Source organism: Panthera onca, chromosome X (assembly GCF_046562875.1).
Source record: "Panthera onca isolate mPanOnc1 chromosome X, mPanOnc1 haplotype 2, whole genome shotgun sequence".
In the NCBI taxonomy this organism is placed as follows: Eukaryota; Metazoa; Chordata; class Mammalia; order Carnivora; family Felidae; genus Panthera; species Panthera onca.
In genome coordinates, this window is record NC_138357.1 from 54,767,290 (window position 1) to 54,778,098 (window position 10,809).

Sequence of the window (10,809 nt, forward strand, 5' to 3'; positions counted from 1 at the left end):
CAAAATATTTACTTCTTTTAATTGTGTGGCATTTTAATGCTTCATTCTACTTCTTCAAAAGAGAATCTACTTCTACAAAAGAGAATGTATCAATGTTTCCATAACTTAAGATGCTCAAAAATTACATTTACTAATGAAATCTTCATATACGTTTAGAACTTATCCCCCAACTTAAAGTGGTTTAAGAAACAATGGCAAATTGCTTGATTTGAAGAAATTAGTGAAAAAGTAAGTTACACTGACCATTTTACTGAACTGAATGTTATCTAACATTATAGATAGTTTACATCTTTATTTCTGATATTTGACAGAGATACTAGTAGGTACATGGAGGTTCTATATTATGTGAATTCCCTCAAAAAATAACAACAGAGTTTCAAGGATAGAATAAATATGATTCTTAAAATTAGATTTATGATAAATAAGTACCCTCTATTTTGCAGATGAAAATGCAAACTCTCCAAATAGTTCATTTATTTAATCAATTGCTGTCTAATCTCTGTTCACTTGAACACATAATCTGCTTCACATTTTTGCCCACTTGACAATTATTGATTCTTCCTATTGAAATGAATATAGGTCCAAGTGATACATATTATAATTATTAAAGCTAATGTGATTTACTGCATGTAAATTGATTACTGTAATTGGGGTATGGTTATTTGAGAGACAGAAATAAATTATCTGCAGAGTTTTGAAGATAAAACATTGAAACAACATATCACTAATCACTACATTGTACACCTGAAACTAATATTACACTGTATATTAACTAACTGTACTTTAAATAAATATAAAAAATAAATTAAAATCATGTCAATCTGAAGTCGATTATAAATGTGAATTAATAATTTACACTTCCACATATAAAATAAATGTCATGAAGATGGAAAGTAAATCATAGGGCATATAGTCAGTAATATTGTAATAACATCATATGGTAAAACAGATGGTTACTACACTTTTTGTGGTGAGCATTGAGTAATATATCAAATTAACAAATCAGTGTGTTTTAATCTGAAACTAATATAACATTGTATGCTAATTTTGCTTCAATAAAAAATAAAACTAAATAAAATAAAATATTATTGCAAAAAAAGATAATATATTCCTCAACAACCAAATAAAAGGAAAGCATATTAAGTTAGTATTATATGTCACCATTACATGTGCTTTAAGATACATTAACTAACCATTTTTTTAATATGAAATTTATTGTCAAATTGGTTTCCATACAACACCCAGTGCTCATCCCAACAGGTGCCCTCCTCAATGCTCATCACCCACTTTCCCCTTCCTCCCACCCCCCCCCCAACAACCCTCAGTTTATTGAAGAGTCTCTTATGATTTGGCTCCCTCCTTCTCTAACTTTTTTTTTCCCCTTACCCTCCCCCATGGCCTTCTGTTAAGTTTCTTTGCTAGGAATTTACCCAAGGGATACAGGAGTGCTGATGCATAGGGGAAAGTGTACCCCAATGTTTATAGCAGCACTTTCAACAATAGCTAAATTATGGAAAGAGCCTAAATGTCCATCAACTGATGAATGGATAAAGAAATTGTGGCTTATATATACAATGGAATAACTAATCATTTTTAAATAGCAGTTTTTAAAATTCTTCAGGATGAGAGGGGCTAGATGTTGGAAAAGGAAAGGAAGGGAAAATAGAGGAAGCAGAGAATGGAAAGATGAAAAAGAAAAAGAAGAGGAAAAAGGAAAATAAAAGGAAAAGGAGAGACAAGGAAAGAGAAAGCAAATACAAGTTTCCACACAAAATATTAATCTAATGTTATAATAATGGTGCTATTTCTTGCATTATTGCTACTCGAAAGATGTATGCTAAGAAGTATAATTCTACTCCAACATCGTTTCCCCTGTGTTTTAAGTTTTTAACTTCTAAAAAAAAAACATTGGAGCACTAGGTGACTCAGTCAGTTAAATGTCCAACTCTTGATCTCAGTTCAGGTCATGATCTCAGAGTCATGAGTTCAAAGCCCCATTGGGCTCCCCACTGGGCATGAAGCCTACTTAATTTATTTTTAAATGGTTTTGATATTTTCACAGATCATAAAATGAAACAAAAATAGATTCACCATCACAAAATGGGAGACATAAAGATGAATAAGACATGTTTCTCTGCAAAGAAAATTATCTTTTCCATTGTGAGAGTTTTATACATAAGGATGTTTCAAAAATGTTGCATTTCTGAAACCTCAGCTAAATGCAAGCTACTTAATTCTTAAATGGTTTATTAAATTAATGAAGCTTCACAAAAAGGAAAACTAAAATGAATTGTTGACTGAGTACTATAATCTATTTCAGTGTGTAATGTCCAGTTATGAATAAAAAGTGATTTACTAGGTTAGGTCATTAAATTGACTTTTATCACAAACTATCTGAATTATTGAAATGCAAATAAAAGCCACTTTACGGTAAAATTTACTTTGCTGCAAATACTTTCTATTTTTTTTTTCCTAGTGGATCTCTCAGAATTTTATTTCTTAAAAAAATTTTTAATGTTTATTTACTTTTGATAGAGAGAGAGAGAGAAAACGAGGTGAGGAGGGGCAGAGAGAATGGAAGACAGTATTTGAAGCGGGTTCCACTCTGACAGCAGAAAAGCCAGATGTAGGGCTTGAACCTGTGGAGTTATTTCTAGACAGTGTATTGTAAGCCCTGGGAAACTGAATGGGGTACTTGCTGAAACATCAGTGATGTTCTGGTCTCAAGTCTGTCCAACAGGATAGCATTCTGAGAACAGAGCCCCATGATCTCCCAGGAACTAGTTAGGGAACAGACCCACTGTAATTGCCTGGCAGTCTTTGTGCATCTTCTCTTCATGCTTTCACATAAACACCAGATGTGTATCTGGTCTATGTCTGGAAGCTCTTTGTGTTTTCCTCACATGCTTTAACATTCTTTGACGTTTATACCTGGCGAACATGAAATAAAGACTATGTGCAGTTTGCTGCTGCTGCTATTTCGCTTGCAGAGGCAGCCCTGCACATAAGCTCAGTCTAAGTGTCTGAGAACTTTTTTCTTCAGTGTGCAGTTACAGAACCTATAAACTGTGAGATCATGATGTGAGCCAAAGTCCAACACTTAACAGACTGAGCCACCCAGGCACCCCTCAGTATTTTATTTCTTAAAATAAAAATTGTTTTTACTATAAAATTCTTAATATTTAGTAAAAAATGAAGTTTTTTCCTTTTCATTATATAGTGTAAAATATTCATATTTGAATGGTATGAATAATTTATAACAACTTTTTAATAAATGTAAACTTAAAAATATACCAACCTGTGAGGTTTTAAAGCTTTTACATAATTACTAGATTTATTCATTGTGATCTAGATATTTGGTAAGTAGTAGACACTCATCAAGTCTAATAATGTTAAACCTAATTTAATGTTATTTGATTAAGAACCAAGATGCTTCGCATACTATAGATCCTCAACAAATGCTTGTTGGATATTCAGCTTATTCATTTTGTATGACATAGCTTTCATTTTACGTCTGACTCTATATAAAATATTCCAGCTAATTTTTTTCATGATATTAATGACTCAATTGGATTGATTACATTGCTAATTCTTTTGTTTAAGCAAAGTTTTAGATAGCTGAGAGAAAGTCTTTAATTACACACACTGAGATGGGACAGAATGATGGCCCCCAAAGATATCCATTCCCTCAATCCCAGAACCTGTGATAATATTACCTAATATGGCAAAAAGAACTTGGCAGATATATTTCAGATTAAGGTCCTTGACATGGGGTGATTATTCTGAATCATGCAAGTGGGACCAGTGTAATCACATGAGTTCTTAAAAGAAGAAAACTTTTCTAGATTTTCCTGAATGTAGTTAAAGGGAGATACAAGGAAAAGAAAGGTGAAAGAGATGCAATGTTGCTGCTTTGTAGATAAAGGAAGGGGCCATGAACCAAGGAATATGGGTGGCAACTAGAAGCTGGTGAAAGCAAGGAAAGACAGTCTTTCCTACAACCCCCAGAAAGGAATATGGCTCTGTTGCTGCCATGATTTTATTTTATTTTTATTTTTAAACTTTTTTAATGTTTATTTATTTTTGAGAGAGAGAGAGAGAGAGAGAGAGAGGAAAGTGCAGAGAGAGAAGGAGACACAGAATTTTAGGCAGGCTGCAGGCTCTGAGCTATAAGCACAGAGCCCTACATGGGGCTCGAACCCATGAACCGTGAGATCATGACCTGAGCTGAACTCGGATGCTCAACCAGCTAAGCCACCCAGGTTCCCTGCTACCATGATTTTAGTTCATTGAAATGTTTGTTGGGTTTCTAATCTTCAGAATTGTAAAACAGTATATTTGTGTTGCTTTAGTACACTAAACTTGTGATAATGTGTCTTGGCATCAATAGAAAACTAATACACAGACATATAATTCAGTTGCCACTTACTGACATTGGCATAATATCAATGACATACATACAGAATGTGTTATAAAATAGTTGATACCTATATAAATTAACATAAAGTTGGCACATTTGTGATTCAATTAATTTAAATCTATATTAATTTTTTCCCTGAAGTAATTAGAATTCTTAGATTTTTTGGGTGGTGGGCATAATTTAAAATGGTACCCCCCAAAAAAGTGTCAGTTGGACCTGCCAATATTTTTTAAATGACTTTATCTACTTCTTCCCTACCTCATCCCATCAAATTAAGTTTTATGAAGAGGATAAGGTTAACTTTGCTGAAATAAGCATATTTGAGCTAATCACTGAAAGAAATAGATTGCAAAGGAATGGAGCCAGATAAGAAAGTGGGGGAAGAGGCATCATCTGCCCTTACTCTGGTGGGATATATCCCTGTAGGAGGCTGAAAAACATCTGTTTCATGAAACTATTTCATGAAAGAATTATGCTTTTCCACTAGACAGTACAAATTCTTTAAAAAAGATGTGTTTTTAAAGAGCAGTTTAAATACTAACATTTAACTTAACATTTAGCTTATTTTTATTTTGAATTAATTTAAATTTTCCTATAAAATAGATTTCAAGTTATATGTGGCTTTTTTTCTAGTTTTATAATGAGTACCCTTTCTTTAATGAAAATTATGTGGACTTATAAAACAAGAAAGAAGTCAAGAAGAATATATTTAAAAGTTAAGTCCAGATATAAGAAAAACAAACAAAAATCTCATAGAAATCTTCAAGTTTCTGTTGGAATATGGCAATATTCTTTGAAGAAAGAAAACATTATAAGGGAAAAATAGATTATGAGCATGCTTTTTTCTGCATATTACAAATGGAACTTTCAAGTGTATAAACCCAGTAGACTTCCAATTCTTGTAATATGGAAGAATAAATAATCTGAAAATTCCCATTACAAAACTTAATAGAATTATAAGATAAAATATAATAATATCCCTGTAAGTGTAATACTGTGAGAGCACGGGAAAAGAAAAGCAATCCTCAAAGGACAAAAACAAACAAATGAACAACAGCACTGAGGCTGCCCTGGTAATGCTGTGTTGGGGAAGGAGGGATTTCTAGGTCCTCAAACTAAGGGGCTTATGACTCAATTTCAAGAAAGGCATGAGCTTAAGTCTTAGGTTCACATGAGGTGGGAAATTGTAAAGGAGATACCTGATTAAAACCAAAACCTTTAAAGAACTATATATACATTGATTTTTTAAAAAAAAAATTAACAATCACAGCAGTAAGATTCCAAGAATCTGTGCTTATCTTAGTCTGACCTCTAAGTGAGAAAAAAAAAGTGTGTCTTGAGAATTTATAAACACAAGACTGTATTTTAACAGGTTGTGGTCTAAATTTATACTATTTATATGGTCTAGGGATATCCAAAATTAAAAGTTAAGCAGTGGTCCCAAGCAGTTAATACTCCTGGGTTGACTGACAATAGTAAACTCAAAACTTGTATAAAGGGTGCACGTTCAATAAAGGCAAAATAGGATTTTTAAAGACAAATTATTTTTGTAGATAATCTCTAAATTCAAAATTTACCATAGAAAACACTCAGCCACACATACAGCCCTGTTGAGAATCTTTAGATAGATGAAGTGTCTTTAAGTCAATTAAGGAAATAATAACAAAATATTTTTAAAAATAAGCAAAGAATAAGACATTATCACAAAATACACGCATATTTTAAGAGATTAAACTAGTAAATATATATAGTAAATATATAAACTAGTAAATATATATATAAATATATATATAGTAAGTATATATATATATATATATCAGAATGTTTATTCAAAAAGTGAAAATCTCCAGAGTAATATGATTCTAATGAGTAAAAAACTATTAAAACCTTTTTAATAAGGTAATATAGTAAAAATCAGATAGCCATGCCACATGGATTTCACCTTATTTTAGATTTTCCTCTGATTTTAAAATAATACTGTGACAGTCTCAAGGTTAAAGAACACCACTAATTTATAGAAGTCTAGATATTTGTATCCCCCAGCCAAAAAAAAAGCAATTTCCATATGAAGTATGCAGTAATAAACTGGAATGATTTTCAATATTCAATGCAAATTGAAGATTTCAAAGGTAATTTTAAATGCTAATAGTGCAATAAGAACACAATCCACATACTTATATGATAAATATTTTCCACAAATGTGTTACAGTCAATTTTCTATGATACTATGATACTTTTTGTCTACACTTTGCAACATCCTTTTTAATGTATCTTTCATATGCATATGTACTCTTCATTTTATTAAATTGGCCTTATTGGTTTTATAAATGGTTAAGTTATACATCAAGAAATATGACGTCTGATTTGAAAATTTTTTAGGGATATTTTTATTTTTTATTTTTTATTTATTTTCTTTTTTTAATATGAAATTTATTGTCAAATTGGTTTCCATACAACACCCAGTACTCATCCCAAAAGGTGCCCTTCTCCATACCCATCACATAAGAGACTCTTAAAAACTTCTGATTTGAATTTTTAAAAATTATCTCATCATTTTTTGCACCAACAGTAGTCAGTGGAGGTCTCATCAACAAGCCACTTACCATCTTTACAAGATCTTGCATTATAGACTTCCAGACCACTTTAGAAACCACAAGAATAAATACCTGTTGAATATTTGATTTTTACAAGTTCAAATTTCTGTTGGATTGAAAAAGAAAGGCTTAGCTGAGCACCTTGGTGGCTCAGCTGGTTGAGCATCTCACTCTTCATTTCGGCTCAGGTCATGATTTCTTTTTTTTTTTTTTTTTTTTTTTTTTTAATTTTTTAACGTTTTATTTATTTTTGAGACAGAGAGAGACAAAGCATGAATGGGGGAGGGGCAGAGAGAGAGGGAGACACAGAATCGGAAGCAGGCTCCAGGCTCTGAGCCATCAGGCCAGAGCCCGACGCGGGGCTCGAACTCACGGACCGCGAGATCGTGACCTGAGCTGAAGTCGGACACTCAACCGACTGAGCCACCCAGGCGCCCCACAGGTCATGATTTCAAGGCTATGGGATTGAGTCCTGTGTGGAGCTCCAGGCTGAACATGGAGCCTGCTTATGATTCTCTCCCTCTCTCCCTCCCTCTATCCCTTTCCCCTGCTCATCCTCACTCTAAAAAAACAAAAACAAAAACAAAACCTGTCGATTATAGCAATGGAGAGTTCACTATTACAATTTATTAATTGTAAGATGCTGACTATACTATAAGTTTCTTGAGGACATGGAACAAAATCTTGCTCACCATATATACCCAGAGCCTAGCAGAGAATTTCAAAAATAGTATATATTCAATTATATTTATAAAATTAATAAATTATTCAATTTCAACTGTCCTCCTTATTCCTTCATTTTTAATATAAAATAAGTACTAATGCATTTTATCATTTTTACACATATCTTTCATCAATGCAACACAAAATAAACTATAAAATCCCTAGCTTTTGCAAATTGTCACTTTTTAAAAATTGCTTTCTTAAGATACCCATAAAAATATTATAGAGCTAGAAGAAATATTGAATAGTGTTGAGAGTCATTCAAATAGGATGTGATTGGTCAAGAAAACATTTTTAGTTTGGGTCAGCTTGACTCTTTACTTTGAAAGAAATGCTACATGTCATTGGCAGAGAAGTGTGTGGAGTGCAGGTCAGAAAGAAAGAATGGCCTAGGGCCTGGGGCTCCTGGGTGGCTCAGTCAGTTAAGCATGCAACTTCAGCTCAGGTCATGATCTCACACTTCATGGGTTCCAGCCCTGCCTGGGGCTCTGTGCTGACACTCACAGCCTGGAGCCTGCTTCAGATTCTGTGTCTCCCTCTTTCTTTGCCCCTCCCCAGCTCTCTATCTCTCTCAAAAAATAAAAATAATAATAAGTAAACATTAAAAAAAGAAGAAGAATGGCCTAGAGGTGCCTAAGTAGCTCAGTCGGTTGAGCATCCAGCTCTTGATCTGGGCTCAGGTCATGATCTCATGGTCATGAGATCGAGACCCACATTGGGCTCTGTGCTGGCAGTGTGGAGACTGGGATTTTTTTCTTTCCTTTTCTCTCTGCCCCTCCCCACTCATGCTCTCGCTCTCTCTCTCTTTCTCAAAATAAATAAACTTTAAAAAAATATATTTAAAAAAAAAGAAAGAATGGCCTAACCCAGGGTCCAAGAACTATTTTTAGAAGATAAATACTTCTGGTTTCGATTAGAGCTATCAGCTTTTAAAATGTTAAAATTCCTACTTCACTTCTTGCTTTCATTCAATTTAATTTTGTTCTAAACTTAAGGCAAATATTTTATTTCTTAGATATTAGAGAACAAGCATATTCTTGCTATTTTTTTAAGGATTAATTATTTATTTGAGAGAGACATAGACATCACAAGTGGCGAAGGAACAGAGAGAGAGGGAGTGACAGAGAATCCCAAGCAAGCTCTGCACTACTATCCCAGAGCCTAACATGGGGCTCGAACTCACGAAACAGTGAGATTATGACCTGAGCTGAAACCAAGAGACACTTGAACTGAGCCACCCAGGGGCCTCCATTCTTTTAAACCAGGACAATTCAGGATAACATATTCCATTTGGTAATCTCCTTTAGTGTCCCCTCAGTTTCTGATGTACCCCTCAAAGCAGTGGCTATTGAGAACATCAATTCCTGTTTCATCAGTAAGAATTTGGAAAATTGTTTTAATTCATTGCTTTTTTTAAAATTGCCTTTAGATAGAACATTCGACAATTAGATTGGTTGCTGACTGTTTTGCTATTCAGCAGCTGCCATTTGGTGATACTTCTTTTGGTTGTTATGATAAGGCATTTTCAATATTTTGTATTTCAATTATTTATAGGAACAACTATGATGACTGTAGTTCCACACAGTTTGTAATCACTTTACAGAGAAATACACCATCTTTTCTGTGTAGTAAATAAAACTGCACACACTCTGGAAAAACATCTCAAGTAAAGGGGAACAGCATAGAATAGGATAAAGAGTTTCAATGTGACAGTAAAGAGACCTAGATTTTAGTACCAGCCCTATTATTACCAAGTTGTATGTCTTTAAGCAAGTCATTTAGATACCCTGAGTTTCTGTTTCTTTAACTATAAAGTTACATGCTCTATTTTCTCAGTAGAAAAAAATATCAATATTGTTGAGAGGAAGGAGAATGAGAAATACCTTAAAGAAGACAATATAAAGAGTAACTGCCTGTTATTATTATTTCTAGTCTTGCCCTGATATATTATCAAAAGTATTAATTTGCCATTAATATTTTAAGTAAGAAAATGATTTTCTCTGTGCAGTTATAAAATTTGCACTTTTTTAAGTTTTATATAAATTATAGTTAGTTACACAGTGTAAGATTAGTTTCAAGTATATAATTTAGTGATTCAACACTTACAAACAACACTATGTACTTATCACAACTATGTTCTCTCCTTAATCCCTGTACAAATTATTACCTTTAATTTATGTCTTTTTATTAACTAATAGATTTATGGGTTTTTTGGTGTGCATTTTTAAAATTTAAATTCAAGTTAGTTAACATATAATGTAATAATGATTTCAGGAATAGCATTTAGTGATTCATAACTCACAAATAATACCCGGTGCTAATTCCAACAAGTGCCCACATTAATGCTCATCACCCATTTAGCCCATCCCCCACCCAACATCCTGCCAGCAACCCTTGGTTTGTTCTCTGTATTTAAGAGTCTCTTATAGATGGTCTCCCTCTCTGTTTTTATCTTATTTTTGCTTCCCTTACTCTATGTTCAGCTGTTTTTATCTAAAATTCCACATATGAACAAAATTATATGATATTTGTCTTTCTCTGACTGATTACCTTCACTTAGCATAATACACTCTAGTTCCATCAACATTGTGGCAAAAGGCAAGTATTCATTTTTTTGATCCCTGAGTAATATTCTATTGTATATATATACCACATCTTCTGTATCCATTCATCAGTTGATGGACATTTGGGCTCTTTCCATACTTCAGCTATTGTCAATAGTGCTGCTATAAACATTGGGATACATGTGCCCCTTCGAATCAACAATCCTGTGTCCTTTGGATAAATACCTGGTAGTGCAACAACAGATGTTGGCAAGAATGCAGAGAAAGAGGAACCATTTTGCACTGCTTGTGGGAATGCAAACTGGTGTAGCCACTTTGGAAAACAGTATGGAGGTTCCTCAAAAAATTAAAAATAGGGTAGTTCCTCTTTCTCTGCATTCTTGCCAACATCTGTTGTTGCTTGAGTTGCTAATTTTAGCCATTCTGACTGGTGTGAGGTGGTATCTCATTGTGGTTTTGATTTGTTTCCCTGATGATGAGTGATGTTGAGCATCTTTTCATGTGTCTA